Consider the following 26256-nt stretch of genomic DNA (forward strand, 5'->3'; position numbering starts at 1 on the left):
TAAGGATGTTGAACATTTTTTCAGGTGCTTCTCTGCCATTTGGTATTCCTCAGGTGAGAATTCTTTGTTCAGTTCTGAGCCCCATTTTTTAATGGGGTTATTTGACTTTCTGGAGTCCACCTTCTTGAGTTCTTTATATATATTGGATATTAGTCCCTTATCTGATTTAGGATAGGTGAAGATCCTTTCCCAATCTGTTGGTGGTTTTTTTGTCTTATTGATGGTGTCTTTAGGCTTGCAGAAGCTTTGTAGTTTCATGAGGTCCCACTTGTCAATTCTCGATCTTACAGCACAAGCCATTACTGTTCTATTCAGGAATTTTTCCCCTGTGCCCATATCTTCAAGGCTTTTCCCCACTTTCTCCTCTATAAGTTTCAGTGTCTCTGGTTTTATGTGAAGTTCCTTGATCCACTTAGACTTGACCTTAGTACAAGGAAATAGGAATGGATCGATTCGCATTCTTCTACATGTTAACAACCAGTTGTGCCAGCACCATTTGTTGAAAATGCTGTCTTTCTTCCACTGGATGTTTTTAGCTCCCTTGTCGAAGATCAAGTGACCATAGGTGTGTGGGTTCATTTCTGGGTCTTCAATTCTATTCCATTGGTCTATTTGTCTGTCACTATACCAGTACCATGCAGTTTTTATCACAATTGCTCTGGAGTAGAGCTTTAGGTCCGGCATGGTGATTCCACCAGAGGTTCTTTTATCCTTGAGAAGAGTTTTTGCTATCCTAGGTTTTTTGTTATTCCAGATGAATTTGCAGATTGCACTTTCTAATTCGTTGAAGAATTGATTTGGAATTTTGATGGGGATTGCATTGAATCTGTAGATTGCTTTTGGCAAGATAGCCATTTTTACAATGTTGATCCTGCCAATCCATGAGCATGGGAGATCTTTCCATCTTCTGAGATCTTCTATAATTTCTTTCTTCAGAGACTTGAAGTTTTTATTATACAGATCTTTCACTTCCTTAGTTAGAGTCACGCCAAGATATTTTATATTATTTGTGACTATTGAGAAGGGTGTTGTTTCCCTAATTTATTTCTCAGCCTGTTTATTCTTTGTGTAGAGAAAGGCCATTGATTTGTTTGAGTTAATTTTATATCCAGCTACTTCACCGAAGCTGTTTATCAGGCTTAGGAGTTCTCTGGTGGAATTTTTAGGGTCACTTATATATACTATCATATCATCTGCAAAAAGTGATATTTTGACTTCATCTTTTCCAATTTGTATCCCTTTGATCTCCTTTTGTTGTCGAATTGCTCTGGCTAGGACTTCAAGTACAATGTTGAATAGGTATGGAGAAAGTGGACAGCCTTGTCTAGTCCCTGATTTTAGAGGGATTGCTTCAAGCTTCTCACCATTTACTTTGATGTTGGCTACTGGTTTGCTGTAGATTGCTTTTATCATGTTTAGGTATGGGCCTTGAATTCCTGATCTTTCCAAGACTTTTATCATGAATGGGTGTTGGATCTTGTCAAATGCTTTTTCCGCATCTAACGAGATGACCATGTGGTTTTTGTCTTTGAGTTTGTTTATATACTGGATTACGTTGATGGATTTCCGTATATTGAACCATCCCTGCATCCCTGGGATGAAACCTACTTGGTCAGGATGGATGATTGTTTTGATGTGTTCTTGGATTCGGTTAGCAAGAACTTTATTGAGGATTTTTGCATCAATATTCATAAGGGATATTGGTCTGAAGTTTTCTATCTTTGTTGGGTCTTTTTGTGGTTTAGGTATCAGAGTAATTGTGGCTTCATAGAATGAGTTGGGTAGAGTACCTTCTGTTTCTATTTTGTGGAATAGTTTGTGAAGAACTGGGATTAGATCTTCTTTGAAGGTCTGATAGAACTCTGCACTAAACCCATCTGGTCCTGGGCTTTTTTAGTTGGGAGACTATTAATGACTGCTTCTATTTCTTTGGGGGATATAGGGCTGTTTAGATCATTGACCTGATCTTGATTCAACTTTGGTACCTGGTATCTGTCTAGGAACTTCTCCATTTCATCCAGGTTCTCCAGGTTTGTTGAGTATAGCCTTTGGTAGAAGGATCTGATGGTGTTTTGGATGTCTTCAGGATCTGTTGTTATGTCTCCTTTTTCATTTCTGATTTTGTTAATTAGGATGCTTTCCCTGTGCCCTCTAGTGAGTCTGGCTAAGGGTTTATCTATCTTGTTGATTTTCTCAAAGAACCAGCTCCTTGATTGGTTGATTCTTTGAATAGTTTTTCTTGTTTCCACTTGGTTGATTTCACCCCTGAGTTTGATTATTTCCTGCCTTCTACTCCTCTTGTGTGAATTTGCTTCCTTTTGTTCTAGTGCTTTTAGGTGTGTTGTCAAGCTGCTAATGTGTGCTCTCTCTAGTTTCCTTTTGGAGGCACTCAGAGCTATGAGTTTTCCTCTTAGAAATGCTTTCATTGCGTCCCATAAGTTTGGGTATGTTGTGGCTTCATTTTCATTGAACTCTAAAAAGTCCTTAATTTCTTTCTTTATTCCTTCCTTGACCAAGGTATCATTGAGAAGAGTGTTGTTCAGTTTCCACGTGAAGGTTGGCTTTCTATTATTTATTTTGTTATTGAAGATCAGCCTTAGTCCATGGTGATCTGATAGGATGCATGGGACAATTTCAATATTTTTATATCTGTTGAGGCCTGCTTTTTGACCAATTATGTGGTCAATTTTGGAGAAGGTACCATGAGGTGCTGAGAAGAAGGTATATCCTTTTGTTTTAGGATAGAATGTTCTGTAGATATCTGCCAGATCCATTTGATTCATAATTTCTCTTAGTTTCACTGTGTCCCTGTTTAGTTTCTGTTTCCATGATCTGTCCATTGGTGAAAGTGGTGTGTTGAAGTCTCCCACTATTATTGTATGAGGTGCAATGTGTGCTTTGAGCTTTACTAAAGTTTCTTTAATGAATGTGGCTGCCTTTGTATTTGGAGCATAGATATTCAGGATTGATAGTTCCTCTTGGAGCATTTTACCTTTGATGAGTATGAAGTGTCCCTCCCTGTCTTTTTTAATGACTTTGGGTTGGAAGTCAATCTTATCAGATATTAGAATAACTACTCCAGCTTGTTTCTTCATGCCATTTGCTTGGAAAATTGTTTTCCAGCCTTTCATTCTGAGGTAGTGTCTATCCTTTTCTCTGAGATGAGTTTCCTGTAAGCAGCAAAATGTTGGGTCTTGTTTGTGTAGCCAGTTTGTTAGTCTATGTCTTTTTATCGGGGAGTTGAGTCCATTGATATTAAGAGATATTAAGGAAAAGTAATTGTTGTTTCCTGTTATTTTTGTTGTTAAAGTTGGCATTTTGTTCTTGTGGCTGTCTTCTTTTAGGTTTGTTGAGGGATTACCTTCTTGTTGTTTCTAGGGCGTGGTTCCTGTCCTTGTATTGGTTTTTTTCTGTTATTATCCTTTGAAGGGCTGGATTCGTGGAGAGATAATGTGTGAATTTGGTTTTGTCGTGGAATACTTTGGTTTCTCCATCTATGTTAATTGAGAGTTTGGCTGGGTATAGTAGCCTGGGCTGGAATTTGTGTTCTTTTAGTGTCTGTATAACATCCGTCCAGGATCTTCTGGCTTTCATAGTCTCTGGTGAAAAATCTGGTGTAATTCTGATACGCTTGCCTTTATATGTTACTTGGCCTTTTTCTCTTACTGCTTTTAGTATTCTATCTTTATTTAGGGCATTTGTTGCTCTGATTATTATGTGTTGGGAGGTATTTCTTTTCTGGTCCAGTCTATTTGGAGTTCTGTAGGCTTCTTGTATTTTCATGGGCATCTCTTTCTTTAGATTTGGGAAGTTTTCTTCTATAATTTTGTTGAAGATGTTTGCTGGTCCTTTGAGTTGAAAATCTTCATTCTCATCCACTCCTATTATCCGTAGGTTTGGTCTTCTCATTGTGTCCTGTATTTCTTGGATGTTTTGAGTTAGGATCTTTTTGCATTTTACATTTTCCTTGATTGTTGTGCCGATGTTCTCTATGGAATCTTCTGCACCTGAGATTCTCTCTTCCATCTCTTGTATTCTGTTGCTGATGCTCGTATCTATGGTTCCAGATTTCTTTCCTAGGGTTTCTATCTCCAGTGTTGCCTCCTTTTGGGTTTTCTTTATTGTGTCTACTTCCCTTTTTAGGTCTAGTATGGTTTTGTTCATTTCCATCATCTGTTTGGATGTGTTTTCATGTTTTTCTGTAAGGACTTCTACCTGTTTGATTATGTTATCCTGTTTTTCTTTAAGGATTTGTAACTCTTTAGCAGTGTTCTCCTGCAATTCTTTAAGGGATTTTTGTGCTTCCTCTTTATTGTCTTCTGCCTGTTTAGCAGTGTTCTCCTGCATTTCTTTAAGTGTGTTATTAAAGTCCTTCTTGAAGTCCTCTATCATCATCAGGAGATATGCTTTTAAATCCGTGTCTAGCTTTTCCGGTGTGTTGGGGTGCCCTGGACTGGGCGAAGTGGGGGTGCTGGGTTCTGATGATGGTGAGTGGTCTTGGTTTCTGTTAGTAAGATTATTACGTTTACCTTTCGCCATCTGGTAATCTCTGGGGTTAGTTGTTATCGTTGTCACTGTTTAAAGATTGGAGCAGAAGCTGTGTTCCACTCACCAGCAGTCTCTAAATCCTGCGGCGGGGGTCGTGGGTAGCTGACGGTACCCTGGTGCTGGTCCAGCTGGAAGAGGCCTGTGGTCCTACTCAGGCCATTTTTCTGCTTCCCTAACTAATGCAGTCTCTGGTCCCGCGTGCAATTGGATTGGAGCAGAAGCTGTGTTCCACTCTCCAGAAGTCTTAAGATCCTGTGGTGGGTGTTGTGGGTAGCTGGTGAGTGTCAGCCGACCCTGCGCCCCAGCTGCCCTGGTGCTTTTCTGACCGGAAGAGGGTTGTGGCCCTATGTAGGCCGGATTTCTCGCTCCCCAACCAGAGCAGTCTCAGGTCCCGCGTGATTGGACTGGAGCAGAAGCTGTGTTCCACTCACCAGCAGTCCCAAGTTCCTGCGGCGGGGGTCGTGGGTAGCTGGCAGGTGTCAGGCAACCCTGCGCTCCCACTACCCCGGCGCTGATCCAGCCGGATGAGGCCTGTGGTCCTACTCAGGCCGGTTTCTGCTTCCCTAACTAATGCAGTCTCAGGTCCCGTGCAATTGGATTGGAGCAGAAGCTGTGCTCCACTCACCAGAAGTCTTAAGATCCTGTGGCGGGTGTTGTGGGTAGCTGGCGAGTGTCAGCAGACCCTGCGCCCCAGCTGCCCTGTTGCTTTTCTCAGCTCCTGGTTTTGTTGATTCTTTCTATAGTGCTTTTTGTTTCTACTTAGTTTGGTTATTTCCTGCTGTCTACTCCTCTTGGGTATATTTGCTTTTTTTGTTCTAGAGCTTTCAGGTGTGCTGTCAAGCTGCTAGTGTAAGCTCTCTATAGTTTCTTTTTGGAGGTACTTACAGTTATGAGTATATTCCTCTTACCACTCCTTTCATTGTGTCTCATAAGTTTGGGTATGATGTGTCTTCATTTTCATTAAATTGTAAAAAGCCTTTAATTTCTTTCTTTATTTCTTCCTTGATCAAGTTTTCATTGAGTAGAGTGTTGTTCAGCTTCCATGTATATGTATGCCTTCTGTTGTTTTTGTTGGTATTTAGGAACAGCTTTAGTCCATGGTGATCTGACAGGGTGCATAGGAATATTTCAATCTTCTTGTATCTGCTGAGGCCTGTTTTGTAACCAATTATAAGGTCAATTTTGGAGAAGGTACCATGAGGTGCTGAGGAAAAGGTATACACAAACACTCTTGCTCTGGTACTGCGGTCACATTATCAGTCTCCTCTAGCCTCTGGAAGAGTGATAAGGCATGAGCTTGCCATCTTCTGCCATCACTCATCTCCCCTTGGATAAATGGTCACTTAATTAGCTAATATGAGTAAAAATGTTTGAAGCTGGAAAAACAAACAAACAAACAAACAAACATACCTCAGCCAGGCTATTGTACTGGGTCTTTTGCTTTAGGATGAAATGTTCTATAAATATCTGTTAGATCCATTTGTTTCATAACTTCTGTTAGTTTCACAATGTGTCTCTGTTTAGTTTGTTTTTCCATGATCTGTCAATTGCAGAGAGTGCGGTGTTGAAGTTATTGTGTGGGGTTCAATGTGTGCTTTGAGCTTTACTAAAGTTTCTTTTATGAATGTAGGTGCCCTTTCATTTGGAGCATAGGTGTTCAGAATTGAGAGTCCATCTATGTAGATTTTTCCTTTGACCAGTAAGAAGTGTCCATATATATATATATATATATATATATATATATATATATATATATATATATATACATATATATTTGATAACTTTTAGTTGAGAGATGATTTTATTCAGTATTAGAATGACTATTCCAGCTTGTTTCTTGGGATCATGTGCTTGGAAAATTGTTTTCCAAACTTTTACTCTAAGTTATTATCTGCATTTTTCACTAAGGTGTGTTTCCTATATGCAGCAAAATTCTGGATCCTGTTTATGTATCCAGTCTTTTAGTCTATGCCTTTTTTGGGGGGGGGGAATGAGTCCATTGATGTTAAGAGATATTAAGAAAAAGTGATTGATACTTCCTGTAATTATTGTTAGAGGTAGAATTATAGTTGTGTAGCTATCTTATTTTGAGTTTGTTGAAGATTACTTTCTTGCTTTTTCTAGGTTATAGTTTGCCTCCTTGTGTTTGTGTATTCCATCGAATATCTTTTGTAGGGCTGGATATATAGAAAGATACTATGTATCTTGGATACCAAGATACTTGGTTATGTTGTGGAATATCTTGTGTTCTTCATTTATGGAAATTGACTTTAATTCTAGGTATAGTAGCCTGGGCTGGCATTTGTATTCTCTTAGGGTCTGTATGACATCTGTACAGGATCTTCTAGCTTTCATAGTCTCTGTTGAGAATTCTGGTGTAATTCTGATAAGTCTGCCTTTACTTTTTTTTTTTTTTAATTTGAGATTCATGTTTGCTCTTTTCTTTTTTATTAGATATTTTCATCATTTACATTTCAAATGCTATCCCCAATGCCCCCTATACCCTCCCCCCAACTTGATCCCCAACGCACCCACTCCTGCTTCCTGGCCCTGGCATCCTCCTGTACTGGGGCATAGGATCTTCACAAGACCAAGGGCCTCTTCTCCCATTAATGGCCAACTAGGCCATCCTCTGCTACATATGCAACTAGGGATACAGCTCTGAGGGTTACTGGTTATTTCATATTATTGTTCCTCCTATAGGGTTGCAGACCCCTTTAGCTCCTTGGGTAATATCTCTAGCTCTTTCATTAGGGGCCCCATGTTCCATCCAATAGATGACTGTGAGCATCCACTTCTGTATTTGGCAGGCATTGGCATAGCCTCACAGGAGACAGCTATATCAGGGTCCTGTCAGCAAAATCTTTCTGGTATATGCAATAGTGTCTGGGTTTGGTGGTTGTGTATGGGATGGATCCCTGGGTGAGGCAGTCTCTGGTGAGAAGTCTGCTGTAATTTTGATAGGTTTGCCATTACATGTTACTTGACCTTTTCCCCTTTCTGCTTTTAATAGTCTTTCTTTGTTTAGTGCATTTGGTATTTTGATTATTATGTGACAGGAGGAATTTCTTTTCTGGCTCATTCTATTTGGAGTTCTGTAGGCTTCTTGTATGTTTGTGGGCATCTTTTTCTTTACATTAGGGAATTTTTCTTCTACAATGTTGTTGAAGATATTTACTGACCCTTTAAGTTGGGAACCTTCTCTCTCTTCTATACCTATTATCCTTAGGTTTCATCTTCTCATTGTATTCTGGATATCCTGGATGTTTTGGGTTAGGAGCTTTTTGCTTTTTGCATTTTCTTTGAACATTGTGTCAATGTTTTCTATTGTATCTTTTACACCTGAGATTCTCCCTTCTGTCTCTTGTATTCTGTTGGTGATGCTTACATCTATGACTCCTGATGTCTTTCCCAGGTTTTTTAACTCCACAGCTGTATCCCTTTGTGATTTCTTTATTGTTTCTATTTCTATCTTTAGGTCTTGGATGGTTTTGTCCATTTCCTTCTCCTGTTTTATTGTATTGTCCTGTAATTCATTAAGGGATTTTTGTTTTTCCTCTTCAAGGGCTGCTAGCTGTGTTTTCCTGCCTTTCTTTAAGAGAGTTATTTATGTCCTTCTTAAATTGCTCTATCATCATAATTAGAAGTGAAAAAGACCCAAATCTTTCTTTTCCTGTATGATGGTGTATACAAGACTTGTTATGGTGGGAGAATTGGGTTCTGATGATGCCAAGTAACCTTGGTTTCTGTTGCTTATGTTCTTTCTTTTTTACTTTTTTGTTAGGTATTTTCTTCATTTACATTTCAAATGCTATCCCAAAAGTCCCCCATACCCTCCCCACACACTCCCCTACCCACCCACTCACACTTCTTGGCACTGGTGTTATCCTGTACTGAGGCAAATAAAGTTTGCAAGACCAAGGGGCCTCTCTTCCCAATGATGGCAGACTAGGTCATCTTCTGCTACATATGCAGCTAGAGACACGAGCTCTGGGGTTACTGGTTAGTTCATATTGTTTTTCCGATTATAGGGTTGCAGACCCCTTTAGCTCCTTGGGTACTTTCTCTAGCTCCTCCATTGGGGGCCCTGTGTTCCATCCAATAGCTGACTTTGAGCATCCACTTCTGTGTTTGCCAGGCACCGGCATAGCCTCACAAGAGACAGCTATATCAGGGTCCTTTCAGCAAAATCTTGCTGGCGTATGCAATAGTGTCAGCGTTTGGAGGCTGATTATAGGATGGATCCCAGCACCTGAGGAATACCGAATGTCTGAGAAGCACTTGAAAAAAATGTTCAGCCTCCTTAATCATCAGGGAAATGCAAATCAAAACAACCCTGAGATTCCACCTCACACCAGTCAGAATGGCTAAGATCAAAAATTCAGGTGACAGCAGATGCTGGCGAGGATGTGGAGAAAGAGGAACATTCCTCCATTGTTGGTGGGATTGAAAGCTTCTACAACCATTCTGGAAATCAGTCTGGCCATTCCTCAGAAAATTGGACACAGTACTACTGGAGGATCCCGCAATACCTCTCCTGGGCATATATCCAGAAGATGTTCCAACTGGTAAGAAGGACACATGCTCCACTATGTTCATAGGAGCATCATTTATAATAGCCAGAAGCTGCTTGCTTATGTTCTTATGCTTGCCCCCCCCCCCCGCCATCTGATTATCTCTAGTGCTACCTGCCCTCACTATATCTTACTGGAGCCTGTTCTCCCTGTGACCCTGGTTCTTTCAGAACTCCTTAGAGTTTAGGTGTCTCTCTGATTCTGTGATTCTATGATCCTGTGATCTGGAGAACCTGGGTGTGTCAGAGCTCCTGGGAATCAAGCTGCCTCTGGGACCCTGAGTTCCTCTTGTGACCAAGCTCCTGGTATCCTGTGATCTTTTGGGTCTGGGTATATTAGAGCACCTGGATGTGCAGCTTTTTCTGGGTGTTGTGGGAATGACTGGCTGTAGAGTTAGTGTCCAATGTCTGCTCAGGGCACCTCTGATCCTATGATATTTGGCATGTTAGAACACCTGTTAGAACTTCTTCTTTGTCTAGCTGCAGAGTTCATGCCCAAGGTCTTCTCAGGGAATAGGCTCAGACTGGAGGGAACTTTTGCCATTTGTTGGCTGAAGTTCCTGGGTGCCTGGTCTTGTTGGTCCCAGCTACTCCTGGTTTTGGAGCAGATGTTGTATCCTCCTCACCTCTGATCCTATGATCCTCGGCTTGTTAGAGCACTTGTGAGTGGAGCTTTCTCTAGGTGTTGTGGGACTGGATAAGGAGTTCGTGCCCAAGGTAGTTCAGAGGTTTAGTCCATTGTCATTATGGTAGAAAGCATGGCAACGTGCAGGAAACATAGTGCAGGAGAAGGAGCTGAGCATTCTGCAAATTGATCTGCAGGTAGCAGAATGAGACTGTGGGTGTCCTTTTCCTGGAAAGTATTTTTGTCTGCAGATGAACCGAGGCAGTTCTGGTCCAGTGGCTATCTTGCCAAACTGGAGTAATTCCACTGTTGCTCAAATTCTTCTTTGAACCAAGAATGGAGTGCTGTCTGGAGCTGACATGTCTCTAGTCAAATGATATAATAATAGTGAAATGATTAAATGTATTCTGTGGAGTTCTGATGTTTTTGCAGTATATATATAATATCTGAACTGTTAAACCTTGACTACTCTTAGCTATTCCTAATTGAATAAAAACAAAAATACTTTCTTATAATTAAATCAGAATTTAACATAACATAAGTTTGCTATCTGGCACTTAACTTATGTTGCTTAATCATCTAAAAACAGTTTGTAATAGCAGTTATTAGAAGGACTGGGTCTAAGTATTTTAGTCTTAAATGAGTTGCACAGGCACAATGCCTATCTAAGAGTAACAATATTAATCTCAAATTTTATATCAATATAAAAAATTCACACCAATGTGAACCTTAAATCTGTATCAAAATAAATTCTGTACCAATGTAAGAAATTATAACTTTAATTTTATACCATTTATGAAGATTTCTACCCATTAAGAGTATGGCTACATGATGCTTTCTTCAAGGATAAAATTTAGTCATCCATTCCACCATTTCCTCCATGTTTAAAATTATGACCACTGCACTCCCAAATTTTCCCTAAAAATGACAATTTGTCTGTAATTTGTTAAATAACCATTACCAGACACTCCAAGCCAGTATATTGGGCTAACCACTCTCTATAACTTCTTCCTGCTGAATAAAGTGATGAAAAAGTCTAGATCCATCTATTTGCCTACAAATTTCATGAAGTCCTTGTTTTTAATAGCCCCCTAGAAGGGGCCCAGAGCTTACTCTTCTTTTCTGTTAACACAAATGCAGATACTTTCTTCCAAAATAAAAACAAGTCCTTGCTCCAGTAACCGGAAATCATTAAGTGTTTAGCTTGACCTCTCTCCTGGAGGAATTTTAATATAACTATCAAAGTCATAACCAGGAAAGGAGATAGCATTTGAACTATAAACAAATAAAATATCCAATTTAAAAGAAAAAAGAAAAATATTTTAGAGAAGATTTAAAGCATCTAATGAAATGATCATGTGTTTTTTGTTTTTTGTTTTTGTTTTTGAGTTTGTTTATATAGTAGATTATGTTGATGGATTTCCATATATTGAACCATCCCTGCATCCTTGGGATGAAGCCTACTTGATCATGATAGATAATTGTTTGATGTGTTCTTGCTAGGACAATTTCTTGGGATGTTTGAACATGGCCTACTTGTGGGATTTCTGAGATTTCTTTGCCTGCTATAACAGTAAGTAGACAGAGATATTATATAAAAATTTACGTCTTAATTTCATGAAGGTCAGGGCAGGGGACAGCAGAAATACTGTCTCATCAGTTAATATTGGATTAGAGTGCTTTATTTGCTTTACTTTGTTTTTTTTTTTCTTTTATCAAAATGAGTGTGGTTATGACTTTAATAGTCATTAAAAGTCTCCCAACCCAAAAAAGCCCAGGACCAGATGTGTTTAGCGCAGAATTCTATCAGATCTTAAAAGAAGATCTAGTAACAATAATCTTCAAACTAGTCCACAGAATATAAACAGAAGGAACACTACCCAATTTTTTCTATGAAGCCACAGTTACACTGATACCAAAACCTCACAAAGATCCATCAAAGAAAGAGAACTTCAGACCAATTTTCCTTATGAATATCAATGCAAAAGTACTCAATAAAATTCTCGCAAACCAAATCCAAGAACATATCAAAAAGTCATCCCTCATGATCAAGTAGGCTTCATCCCAGGGATGCAGGGATGGTTCAATATATGGAAATCCATCAACGTAATCCACTATATAAACAAACTCAAAAAAAAAAAAAAAACAAAACACATGATCATTTCATTAGATGCTTTAAAAGCATTTGACAGAATTCAACATCCTTTCATGTTAAAAGTCTTGGAATGATCAGGAATTCAGTGCCCATACCCAAACATAGTAAAAACATTTTTTTTTTTATTCTCTCTAACTTCTCTCGTTTGTGGAGCTGAATATTTGTTGTGTCTACCAACTGGCTTTCTGTCTCTTATTCTAAGCATCAGTTCTGTACTGCATGAATTCCCCCCATGTCTCAAGGCAAAAATCTGTATTCCCTTCTATCCTTAAAAATCAATTAAATCAAACTTATAGAAATCTATTATTTTATTACCTGCTTGTAGGAAGCAAGCAGCGTTTACTGTCTGGCTCTCTGCCTGAAAGCAGTCATCATTTCTCTTTTTACAACAAGGGACTCCAGGGTCTCTGAGCTGAAGCTCTCCCTGTGTTCCTTTATTCAAGTTTCCCAAGCACTTGAGCCAAGTGACTCACTGTGCTCTGCTTGTTGAGAAACCAATTCTCCCCTATTCCTTGACTTGTATCACTGTGTGTGTGATCCATCTGAGAATTCCTAAATTAATAGTGGATTATCACCTTCTATGTTGTGAGCCATCTGTTCCATATAGCTTTTGCTACCCAGCCTTAACTCCGGGAATGGACCAAGCTACCAGCCCCCACCCAGAGAATATTGGACCAGAGAATGAAAAACAGAAACACCCACTGGTTCAATTTCAACTTGTCCTTTTGGCACAATTGCTGTACACTATCTCTGGAGAAGCATGCACTTATCAATTAGCTCTGCACCTCTCCACTTGCCTTCAAATTCAGTTGCTCGGTTACATCTAGTCCCAGCAAGACATACCCAACTGCCTGCCTAAATGAGCTGCCTGTGGCCACTACATCTGAGATCTCACATGGCTGGTCACCTTTTCTCCCTCAGAAGCATGGTGATCTCTCTCTCTTCTCTCCAGCCATTTTTTTTATCCATTGAAAGCTTTCTTCTTCCCCAGAAAGCTAGCTCGCCCTCCCTCTCCCTCTCCCTCTCCCTCTCCCTCTCCCTCTCCCTCTCCCTCTCCCTCTCCCTCTCCCTCTCCCTCTCCCTCTCCCTCTCCCTCTCCCTCTCCCTCTCCCTCTCCCTCTCCCTCTCCCTCTCCCTCTCCCTCTCCCTCTCCCTCTCCCTCTCCCTCTCCCTCTCCCTCTCCCTCTCCCTCTCCCTCTCCCTCTCCCTCTCCCTCTCCCTCTCTCTCTCTCTCTCTCTCCCTCCCTCCCTCCCTCCCTCCCTCCTTCCCTCCTTCTCTCCCTCTGTGTGTATATTTGCCAATGTGTCTGTGTGTATACACTTTACACATGCATGACTGTGTGTATGTCTGTGTGTGTTATACATATATGTGAAATTCTCAGTGACTTCAAGTATGATTTCTTGTATTTTGAGTGTATTGTTTTGCCTGCATGTATGTATATCTGTGTATATATATATATATATATATATATATATATATATATATATATATATATATATATATTTATAATGTGTTCCAGGGGCCAAAGACATCAGAAGACAGCATCAAATCCCTTGGATCTGGAGTTGTAAATGATTGTGAGCCACCATGTGAATGTTGTGAGCTGAATCTGTGTCTTCTACCTACAAGAGCAGCAAGTGCTCTTAATGACTGGCCATCTCTCCAACCCCTAATTCTACAAATTTTGCCTACCCCCCAAATACACCCTGTTCTATCTTTACAATTTCATAGCAGTGTTGCAAAAAAAAAAAAAAAAAACAACCTTTTAAAATTTCATTTCAGTGTTTTAAAATTAGATACTTGTGATGACCTAATATATGACCTATTTTGGAGACCTTTCTATGTTTCTTTAATAAGAGAATATGCTATGTTGCTGTTTCTGGGAATGTTCTATAAGAGCCTCTTAGTTCCATCTGGTTTATAATGTTTATGCCTGTATTTTCACTACTAAGATTATATTTGGATGATGTATCCATCGTTCAAATTAGATTCCAAGATAACTTTACTGTCAGTGTATTTGTAATATATTACATAGGTATTTCCTTGTTAGCCACATATACATTTACAATTTTGTGATTGTAATGTTCATGTTCATGTTGTCTGACATAGCTATAGCTATCCCTTTTCTATTTTTGCCTTCATTTTCCTGAGATAATAATTTCAATTCTCTTACTTTCAGTCATATATTAACTTATAGTGTCATATCATTTGACCTTAAAAAGAATCTACTTAGGGTATAGGGGACATGGCTAAGTTGATAGAGTGATTTTTGTGAAAATATGAGGATCTGAGTGAAAATCTTCAGTGGTCACCTGAAAACCAGCTACTATGATATGCCTACTACTCTAGGCTAGGTATCTATACAGACAAATGGATGCCAGGAACAAGCCAAAATATAAACAAAATGATAAGTTCTAAGTTCAGTGATGGTACCTATTTCAAAAAATAATGTGGAGACACTATTGAAGTTACCCCAATGCCAATCTCTGGCCGCCATACATCCATGCCTATTGAGCACAGCCATATACATATGTACACACATGCTTGTATCAGATACCCTCATATATAAAATGAAAGTCATCTATTCAGATACTATTTACATTATTGATTTTCTATTCTTCAATGATTTCAGGCTTGTATATGAATCCCCTCCTTATTTTGAAACCTTTACTTTCTTTTGCTTTCTTGAAGATATATACTTCTTCTGATTTTTTTTTTTTTTTTTGGGGGGGGATACGGTCTCAAACTGTGGCACAGATAGGCTACAAATCATTGTGTTGCAGATTGTTCTTGTACTCAGGGCCATCATCCTGTCTCATCATCCTGAGTTCTGGAATTACAGTTGGGAACTACTACACCTAGATCAAGATATTTTTAATCTAAATTTTATCTGTTATAATACCAAGCCTTTTGAATTTTTAAATAATATTGCATTTCACCATTTATTTGATTGTTTATATAACTTAGTGTTATTATTAATATGACTGAATGTTTTAAAGTGTAAACTCTGTGTTCACTGAAAGAATAAACATCCTTCAAATTTGATGTGTTAATTTCTGCAATATGTGTTTAAATTTACATATCTGCTATATTGTACTTTATCGATTATGATGCTTTTTATGATCTACCTATTTTGTTTTTATTAAGTGATTTTATGTTAATTATTTGCAATTCTATACTTATTTTTTTAATTTTATCTGTATTTTGAGTTCATCCATATTTACAGTGCATTTAGACAATGTCCTCCCTCTTCTGCCTTCTCACAGATAAAACTTCAGGTTATTCATCCAACTTCATATCATCTTCATTACTTTTTTCCTTATTATGATCTAAGTCCAATTAGAGATCCTGCTATATGTACTGTGTACAGGACTATCCACTACACTCTGAGCAACATGCAAAACAAAACTCATCCAGAAAGCTAACTTTCCCAACAGTTATCAATTGCTAATAGTTCAGTTAGTGCTGGGACCTTGTAATCCCCTCTCTTCCATGATAAAATGCTGACTTGTGCATTTCTTGTATAGGCAGCCATAGCTGCTATGAGTCACCAACTGCAATGACCCAGTTTTAGCCAGATGATTTAATTTCATAGCAATCCTAACCAACCTCTGCATTTTACAAACTTTCTATGCCTTTTTCCATGTTTCTCAAGACTTGGGTAGAGGGTAATATAGATTATCAGTTGGGAGTGAGCACTCGAATGACTACTTCAGAGACTCTGTGTTAACTACTATGGTAATAAGATATTTCTCTTAATCTATAAGTAGAAGGAGATATATATATATATATATATATATATATATATATAATTTAAATGAACATTCTAGTACCAAGCACAGGATGCTCCTTATAGTTTCTACTGTGACAATCACTCAATACATTGTCCTACCAATTTCAAGTATTATTTTAGAATTAGTGTCTCACTAATGCAGCTGAGGAGAGAGTTTGGTAGTTAAGAGCCCTTGCTTCTCTCTCAACTAAACCTAGTTTGGTTCCCAGCACTTATGTGTCAGCTCACAAGTGTCTGTTATTCCAATTCTAGGGGACCAATGGCCCTTTTCTGTCCTCCAGAGGCACATGGTACACATATAGAACAGCAGATACATACATGCAAGCAAAACACTCATACACAACATTTCAGAGCACTCCTTCCCATCATCCAGATCTTATGTTCTTTCCACCCCATTTTCTATGATGCTTTCTGAGCCTTAGGTGGTCAGATGTTGATATCAATGTCCCATAAATGACTAAGCACTCACAATCACTTGCTCTTATCAGTGTGAATCTTATTAACCAATACTCACTGAAAAAGAAGAGTCTCCAACAAGGTCTGAAAGCAACAGGATTAGATAAATACTAATCCATAAACATATAATGCTTCAATGATAGTGTGACAATATGAGCATTGAGCAAAACAGTAATAGCAGGGTAATGTCCTATGATGTGATGTCCCCTGATCTGGGCTTTGGCTCTATTTACAGTATCAGGCATGACATTCTTCCTGAGGATCAAATCCCATCTGAAAGTGGTCTTGCTGCCTTCCACCAGTAGGTGCACCTTGCTTGGCAGCTCAGTATGAAGGATCTAGTACATGTTAAACTTTTGATGCTTCCCCCTCCTCCAGCAGCTATACAGCAAGTATTTACTTCCTAGTCAGTTCAAGGTTTCTTTCTCTATGTGTTGTAGCTAAAGTGTGTGAGTATTTAGCAATAGGATCTTACCATCTAGTTCTGGAAGGAAATTAAGCAATGATAACTGCCTGTATTGTATTGGGTGCCTTTGTGGCCTCCTTAGTCAATTACTCATAGTACGGAATTCTGTGCTTGGTACTGGGATGTTAATTTAATAATCATATCTTATGAGATCAGTATTGCCATCCATTTATAGAGAGTGTCTCCATTCAAACTCCTTTTTTTAAGATTTTATATTTTATAATTAGATTGCCAGCAGTGGGTTTCTACAAGGTTTCTTTTAAAATTAATTTCTTTAAGCAACATCATAAGTCTTGTTTTTCTCTTATTTTTTGTTGTTCACGTTTTCTTTTTTAATTATTTGATGGCAGCTTTTTTTAATTGAAAAACTTCATTAATTTTCATTTAGTCCAATTACTGATATGTAAGGACTTAAAATTCCATTGTTTGACTTATTTTATAGTTTCTTATAGTCACTTGCCTTTTCTTACATTTAAAATTTCACTTTCATAATTATTTAATGTAGTGTTGTTTTGAGTTTTCTTTATTATCTGTTTCAATAGAGTTACTACATTTTGGCTACTATGATTTTTAAATAAAGTTTTTATTATGTAATTTATTTAGGAAGTATGATAACTAAACATAACCACGAATATAAGATCAGAAACAGAAAAAAGTACACTAATAAGAAAAATTGGTAATTAAATTCAATGCCTCCAAATATTTTCAGATTTTGATATCACATTTACATATTCTACATTACTTATCTCTTCAAATATTTACTTATAATTCTTTTAAAATTATTTTAGCTTTATTATTAAAACTAAAAATATGAATTATTCATTCACTATTCATATAAGGCTACAGTAATTTGATATTAATGCATAATTTCACTGACTAGGGACTTCTATATTTACACATGCCTTGTTAACATCATCTTCATTATGAAGCCTTTCCTTTGTTATTTCCTGTAAAACAGATTTGGTGGAGACATATTTTTCAGCCTCTGTCTGAGGATATCCATCTTCATCTATTCTTTGTTTTTGTACGATACATTATTTTTGGATGTCAGCTTTACATCCTTCAGTACTGTGAAAAATCTCATGCCATTCTCTCCTGTCTCATATGGTTTCTGATAAGAAGTGTGCTGTCAGGTTAATTGGGAGACCTTGATGTATTATTTGCTTCTTTTCTCATACGGGTTTGAGAACCTTCTCTTTATTTTCAGTGCTGCAATCTTGATTATAACATTTCTTGAGATACTTAGTTTAACAAGCTGAAAACCTTTGACTTTTCCTACTTCGATATTTGATTGCTTCTTTTTATATTTCAATTTTAATGAAAAACAAAAATATATTGCAAGATGACTTAATAAAAACAATTAACACAAAATTTTGTAGTTTCTGCTAGCAGTTAGAACATTTAAAAATAGGTATGTAAACACACTAATATAGAGAGCATTTTTTTCTATAGGCAGCTGAGGAAAGCTGAAAGCAAGAGAGGTGGTCTTCCCTAGCCAAGAAGAACCCACTAATTGACTGTACAGTGCCATAGGGACAGTCCTTAAAACAAGCACAAAAGTTACATTATACAGACATTTTGCAGGTATGAATATATGCATGCAATAACAATTAATGAAAAAAGAGTCCATGAATTGAAAATAGAGTGGGAAGGCATAAATGGAAAGGTTTGGAGGGGGGAAAGGGAAAGGAGAAATATTGTAATTATATTGTAGTTTCAAAGTATAAAAGAAAATATTTAGAAAGATATTTTCATCACACTTTAAAATTAAAATTATGTTAGGTCTTATCTTGGCATCTCCATTACTATATCATTATACAATGTCGATTGGTTTTTCTTTTTCTTTTTTTAAATATTTTATTAGGTATTTTCCTCATTTACATTTCCAATGCTATCCCAAAAGTCCCTCATACGCCCCCCCCCCACTCCCCTACCTACCCACTCCCACATTTTGGCCCTGGTGTTCCCTTGTACTGGGGCATATAAAGTTTGCAAGTCCAACGGTCCTCTCTTTCCAGTGATGGCCAACTAGTCCATCTTTTGATACATATGCAGCTAGAGTCAAGAGCTCCGGGGGTTACTGATTAGTTTATAATGTTGTTCCACCTATAGGGTTGCAGATCCCTTTAGCTCCTTGGGTACTTTCTCTAGCTCCTACATTGTGGGCCCTGTGATCCATCCAATAGCTGATTGTGAGCATCCACTTATGTGCTTGCTAGGCCCCAGCGTAGTCTCACAAGAGACAGCTATATCAGGGTCCTTTTAGCACAATCTTGCTAGTGTATGCAATGGTGACAGTGTTTGGAGGCTGATTATGTGATGGATCCCTGGATATGGCAGTCTCTCGATGGTCCATCCTTTGTCTCAGCTCCAAACTTTGTCTCTTTAACTCCTTCCATGGGTGTTTTTTTTCCCAATTCTAAGAAGGGCCAAAGTGTCCACACTTTGGTCTTCCTTCTTCTTCGTGAGTTTTATGTGTTTTGCAAATTGAAACTTATATCGTGGGTACTCAAAGTTTCTGGGCTAAGATCCACTTATCTGTGAGTACATATCATTTGTATTCTTTTGTAATTGGGTTACCTCACTCAGGATAATGCCCTCCAGGTCCAATCATTTGCCTAGGAATTTCATAAATTCATTCTTTTTAATAGCTGAGTAGTACTCCATTGTGTAAATATACCACATTTTTTGTATCCATTCCTCTGTTGAGGGGCATCTGGGTTCTTTACAGCTTCTGGCTATTATAAATAAGGCTGCTATGAACATAGTGTCCAATTTTCTGAGAAACCGCCAGACTGATTACCAGAGTGGTTGTACAAGTTTACAATCCCACCAACAGTGGAGGAGTGTTCCTCTTTCTCCACATCTTCACCAGAATCTGCTGTCACCTGAATTTTTGATCTTAGCCATTCTGACTGGTGTGAGATGGAATCTCAGGGTTGTTTTGATTTGCATTTCCCTGATGATTAAGGATGCAAACATTTTTTCAGGTGTTTCTCAGCCATTCAGTATTCTGCAGGTGAGAATTCTTTGTTTAGCTCTGATCCCCATTTTTAAATGGGGTTATTTGATTTTCTGGAGTCCACCTTCTTGAGTTCTTTATATATATTGAATATTAGACCTCTATCTGATTTATGATAGTAAAGATCCTTTCCCAATCTGTTGGTGGCATTTTTGCCGGTGTCTTTTGCCTTACAGAAGCTTTGCAGTTTCATGAGGTCCCATTTGTCAATTCTCAATCTTACAGGACTCTTTATTCTCTCTTTATTTAGTGCATTTGTTGTTCTGATTACTATGTGTCAGGAGGAATTTCTTTTCTGGTTCAGTCTATTTGGAGTTCTGTAGGCTTCTTGTATGTTCATGGGCATGTCTTTCTTTAGGTTTGGGAAGTTTTGTTGAAGATATTTGCTGGCCCTTTGAGTTGAAAATCTTCATTCTCATCTACTCCTATTATCTGTAGGTTTGGTCTTCTAATTGTGTCCTGGATTTCCTGGATGTTTTGAGTTAGGATCTTTTTGCATTTTGTATTTTCTTTGAGTGTTGTGCCGATGTTCTCTATGGAATCTTCTGAGATTCTCTCTTCCATCTCTTGTATTCTGTTGCTAATGCTTGCATCTATGGTTCCAGATTTCTTTCCTAGGTTTTCTATCTCCAGTGTTGCCTCACTTTAGGTTTTCTTTATTGTGTCTACTTCCCTTTTTAGGTCTTGGATGGTTTTATTCAATTCCATCACCTGTTTGGTTTTCTTTTCCTGCAATTCTTTAAGACATTTTTGTGCTTCCTCTTTAAGGTCTTCTACCTCTTTAGCAGTGTTCTCCTGTATTTCTTTAAGTGAGTTATTAAAGTCCTTCTTGTTGTCCTCTACCATCATCATGAGATATGCTTTTAAATCAGGGACTATCTTTTCGGATGTGTTTGTTTGCTCAGGATTTGGTGGGGTGGGAATGCTGTGTTCTGATGATGGTGAGTGGTCTTGGTTTCTGTTAGTAAGATTCTTACGTTTGCCTTTCACCATCTGGTAATCTCTGGAGTTAGTTGTTATATTTGTCTCTGGTTAGAGCTTGTTCCTCAGGTGATTGTGTTAGCCTCTATCAGCAGACTTGGGAGACTATCTCTCTCCTGAGTTTCAGTGTTCAGAGTACTCTCTGCAGGCAAGCTCTCGCAGGAAAGATGCCCAGATATCTGGTGTTTGAACCTGCCTCCTGGCAGAAGTTGTGATCCACTCACAGGGGTCTTCAGATCCCGTGGAGGGTCCTGTGGGTACCTTGCGGGTGTTTTCAGACTCCACGCTCAAGCTACCCCAGTGCTGGCGGGGACTGGAATGGGGTCGATTGTTTTTTTTAAATAATTTTTTTTCCTCTGAAATCTTCTTTATTCCATTGGCATTCTAAAGTCCTTCCTGAAACTCATATTCAAATATGTATTTTTTTATAATGGTATCAAATTTATTGTATGCTTTATTTATTTTTCTTTATTTTTGTGTGTGTCTTCAAAATGCTAATTTTTGATGTCCTTCATCCTTATATATTATCTATCCTGATGTTGATGTTTTCAGTCACCATTTTAATTCTTGTGAGCATGTTTTCCACATCAAAATGTCTTACTGATTTTGCTTTATAACTATTTTTGTTAAGTTTTTCTTTATTATTAATTATTATTTTTATTATTGTTGTTTATTATTATTGTTATCTTTAATCTTTTTTTGCAATCCAGTTGTTATCCCCCTTCTGTTCTACCCTCTAACAGTTCCTCATCTGATTCCTCCTCCCCTAATCACCAAGAGGATGCCCCCACACCCTGACACCCCCAACACCCCACCAGCCCTCTTCCTTTCCTGGGGCCTCAAGTCTCTCAAAGTTTGGGTGTGTCTTCTCTCATTGAGGGCAGACCAGGGGGTCTGTATATGTGTCTGGGGACCTCTGGCCAGCTAGTTTATGCTGCCTCATTGGTAACTCAGCGTCTGAGAGATCTCAGGGTTCCAGGTTTGTTGAGACTGAATTTTCTCTGTGTTCACTTCAAGCTGATAAAAAAAAAAAATACATGTTTCAAAAATATCTAATTGAAAGTTCTCTGGTTCTTACTATTGCTGTATAAGTTTCTGGCATTATGCTGTTGTTTTTGTTAAATAAAGCCATCGTTTTCTTCAATCCATGATGTTTACTGGTATACTGCAACATCTAGAGAGTAAAGGAATATGTATTTGTTGTATTTTTAGTTTGGAATATTTTGCCTATATTTATAGTAAATATAAATATAAACCAGTTGTCTACTTTATCTGTGTCTGTAGCAATTCCACTATTTTAATACTGAAAGGTCAAAGGTAGGCTTGAGGATTTTTTAAAATAATTCCTTTGTCATAGATTCAACAATAGAAACTTAGACTTGTTCCCAGGCCTCAGTTGGTGCATTGTTCAGAGTGAAAATGAGGATTGCATATTATGAGAACTTTAGCCTCAAGTTTCTCTCTGGGTTCAAGGTAGACCAAAGGCCCTACAATTTAGACACTGGCGTGTGATTTTTTTTTCACTCATATTTTGCCTGGCTTTGGGAAGAATCACTGTTGACAGTATATATTCAAGTTCCTGTTGTTGGTTATAATGGGGTTTTGGTAAAGAAATGGTAGAGATGAGATTGAGTCAAATAATATGAATATATAGGCAAGGTTGTATCTGAAGTTTCAGTATGAGCTGGCTCAATTCAAATTGAGATGAAGGGAGGTCATAACTATTGAGAGGGATCAAGGTTACTTTCTTAACAAAGAGAAGGATGAGCTTTTGTTGATTTGGATGTGGGGTGAGGTGCACTAAAGTCTTGTTTTTCTGCCGGCCATGGGCACATTTTCAGAAGAAGTTAGACAGTAGTATGGACTCATTACCTTCTTTGTTCGTGTATTCAATATTATTTAAAGAAATTTGCACAGGTTCTATCTATGTTAACAAGGGGATTAATTCTATGTGCCAACTTTGCTGGAAAAACTACCCAGTTATTTGGTAGAACATCAGTTTGGGTATTTTTGTAAGGGCTTTTTTAAAGTTGAAGTTTACTTTTAAATTGATGATTTATGGAAAGCAAATGGTTCATCACATAATAGTTGGTATTCACTAATCAGCTAAAGACCTGTCCTCCCATTTGAAAGGAAACTCTGCAGAAAATTTCCTTCAGACATCTGTAACATTGACACTCTTTGGTTCTATAGTAGCATATTCTGATATTCCTGGGGCTGTAGTTGACCTCAGAGAGGCTCAAAGTTTTCATAACAGGTTGTAACTAACTAGAAAAGGGGAGTAGACAAAAAGAAGATTGGGGCAGTAACTGTAAGAAGAAAGTATATGCATACTAAGTGCACCAAGTCAGCATCCCCAGGATAACTAGAGAAAGAATGTAATATAAGCTTAGTGGTCTTAAGGAAAGAAGCTAACAGTGCCTCCATGCTCTTCCTATGGGAGGAATTGAGTAATTTCCAGTCTTTAGCACTGTCAGTTATAAAGAGTGTATTCTCTGGTCACCTGGGTTAGAGCTGTGGTATCAGTGACCTAAGAGTAAGGAGTATATGCAGAAACCTCATGTATAATTTGCCACCTACTGGCTCCCCCATGCACAAAGGGTCCATTGCTTTGATAGCACAGCTGCTGAAGATGCACTGATCCATGGCAACCAAGGATGTCTTCCAGCATCATAGAAGTAAAGACATCAGAATAAAAGAAGCATTATCGTACATAAGATTTAAGAAAAAAATAATCCTTCTCTCAATGTTTGGTGCTAAAATTCTTGGTTCTGAAAAACATTAATGGATGCATGTTCTATTATTAATGCCATTAATGATCTTTGTGAGGAAATTGTAGCTCAAACTTCAAGTAGTGAAGTCACTTTTGATAGAAGAACAAAACAAAACACCCTGGTAGATATCCAATCTCTAGGAGAATAGCAGATATAATATAAATAAGCACCTAGGTGGACATACTAAAGATAACTACAATTTTTTTTTGTTGTTGTTGTTTTGTTTTGTTTTGTTTTTTAATTTGGACCTGCCGAAGTGCCTTTGATATGCCTGTCTGACCACTAGAGGGACTTTAGGAAATATCATTAAATATAGAATATGAAATATCTCTTATCCTTGCTTGGTGCATAACTGTTGCGGCCTGCCCGCAGTCCACAACACGAACGGTTCAACTGAGAATGGCAGTTTGAACTGAAAAGAGAGGAATCTAGACGGGGCGGAAGAAAGAATGGAGCCAAGACAACAAACGTTCTGATCAAGGCTCAATTTTACTATTTTCAGACACTCAGTTATAAAGGAAGGGGGAGGGAACCCGATTTCCCGCCAAGTAACTCAGGGTCCAGTAGCAGGACGAACACGTGTGTGCCTCCAGGCAGCAAAGGCAGGTTCCAGCAGTAGGTGTGGCAGGACGAATGAGCAGGTAGCTCCACCCTTGAGTAAGCAGGTTCCAGGCTGGGGGAAGGGAGGCCACATCTCCTCCCATTAGATAACAAAACAAACAAACAAAAAAAGGGGGTGGCCTGAGGCAGAAAAATTATCTATGTTCAATAGTTCTGCCTGAGTTCTTAGGGCTAAAGAAAAAACCTGTTTCCGTGGGATTCCCTAACTTTTCTAATGGTAAACTGTATTTGGCTAAGACTGTCTTTATTATCTTAGTAAAACCACTAACAGAATAGGCTCTGACTTTATAATGCTAATTAGTGCTGAATAGGTAGCTACCTGTTTGCATTTTAAGTAGGGCGTTGGAACCCTGGCTGAGTTTAACTAAACAAATTTAGAATAACACTGAGCTGATAATCCTCCTCAATTTTGGGTGACAGGCAGGGGAAACAGTGAGAAGGGGTAAGACCAGCTCTTTAGTACAAGGCCAGTTGGCTTTTTTATTTGGGTGGGAGGCAGTGAAGGGCTTGCCCTTACGACAGTAAGGTCTCCAACCTCTCTCCCCCCTATTAATTAAGTTTAAATAGGCAATGCTTAACAGAGGTGATCAAATGATTTTTTTCATCCATAGATGAGTGGGCCTTTAACCTTGACTTGGGTGGACATTGACCTGATTCCTCCCGTGAGCATTATAACAACTCACATCTGTGGCTCTTGGTATCTTTTGGGGAGGGGAGGCAGAGCCTTAAGTATTTTTGGTTTTTAGCTGGAATCAGATACCAACCTCTTTCAAATCAGGTGTGTCGCACAGGGAACTCAGAAACGGTCAAGCTGGACCTTCCCTCCGCAGTAATCTCCTGCGCCAAGCGGTACCCATACTGTATTCATATGATTATGAATCAGTAGCGCAGTTCTGAGCTATGCGCGGTCTCTATATGAGACTTGTCAACCTCAGATTTAGCAAGGCCTAGACAAGAATTATGTCAGTATTAACACCATGGATTGTGGTTAAAATAGGAGCTGGAGGTCTTTCCTCTTCATCCCTGTTATTCCCTAGCCTGAGGAACCAAGGACACCTTGTAGTAACAGCAAGGGTGAAAAGCCAGAGGCCAGCTAAGGGACTAAGCCCATCTCTATTAAAATAAGAACTAATCTCTGTAAATATATGAAATTTCTACTTCCCTAGCTCTCCTGGTAAATCTAAATCCTATCTCAAGCTGAAAACCACGTGCTGGGATGTCCTTGGAAGGGATAGTAGCAGTACCACCTGTTTGCTTTTAGGGGCGGAGAACCGGAGAATGTGGATTGACCTGCTTGAGAAAAGAAAGAAATCTAAACAATGAGAGAGTAGCACTGTAAATTTTCTGTTTGGAGAAGTCAAGGTACTTTATTTAGATGCAAATTGTAAAGCTAAAGCTAATCTCCGGCCTCCTGTAGGGGATTTGGCTAGAGGGGTGAAACCTTTCATGATCACGTTGGGCCAGAGCAACAGGATTTGAAACTAAAGCTTCTCCTATTAGAGCTCTGTCAATGCGATCATTACCCTCGGCCAGAGGCCCAGGAAGACCAGAGTAAGACCGTATATGGCCAATATAAAACGGATTTTTCCGGGCAAGAATGATGTTTTGCAATTCTGAAAATAAGGATCCTGATGGCGTATTGAAGTTAAACGTACCACAGGTTTCTAATAAGGGTACTGACTGAGCAACATATAAACTGTCAGTAAAGATATTAAAAGCCTCATGTACAGACTGAAAGACCTTTAGCACTGCTATTAATTCGGCTAGCTGAGCCGAGAGACCAGGAGTCTCTACGATAACCTGTTGATTATTAATAAGATATCTTAAGGTAATGGGCAATTCCTCTATCTGAGTGATTTTTGTTAAAATTCAGTCCATCATCAGAGTTTCCACATTTATCAATTTTTGAGTTAAGAAGATCTTTTTCTGAGGAGGCCTTCTCTGATAGGCACTCCTCCTGAGATACCACAAGCTCCGCCTGAGGGCAATTTAGCCCTGGAGAAGTTGCATCTTTTATAGCATCATTTACAAGCGCCCAGAGACCTAGGGTAAAATTATCTGTCTGAGCGATATTCAAGGCCTCACCAACTTTCTCCCAGGTTCCACAATCTATCATTTCTTCTTCTTTGAACCATGGACAACAGCTATCTATCTTATCTAAAAAATTTCTTACTAATTGTACTTCAAGCCTTACTCCTCTGGCCTGAAGCAACTCCTGAAAACTAAAAACAACCGCCTGAT

The sequence above is a fragment of the Mus caroli genome, unplaced genomic scaffold, assembly GCF_978045245.1.
Source record: "Mus caroli unplaced genomic scaffold, Mus_caroli_1 scaffold_5, whole genome shotgun sequence".
NCBI lineage: Eukaryota > Metazoa > Chordata > Mammalia > Rodentia > Muridae > Mus > Mus caroli.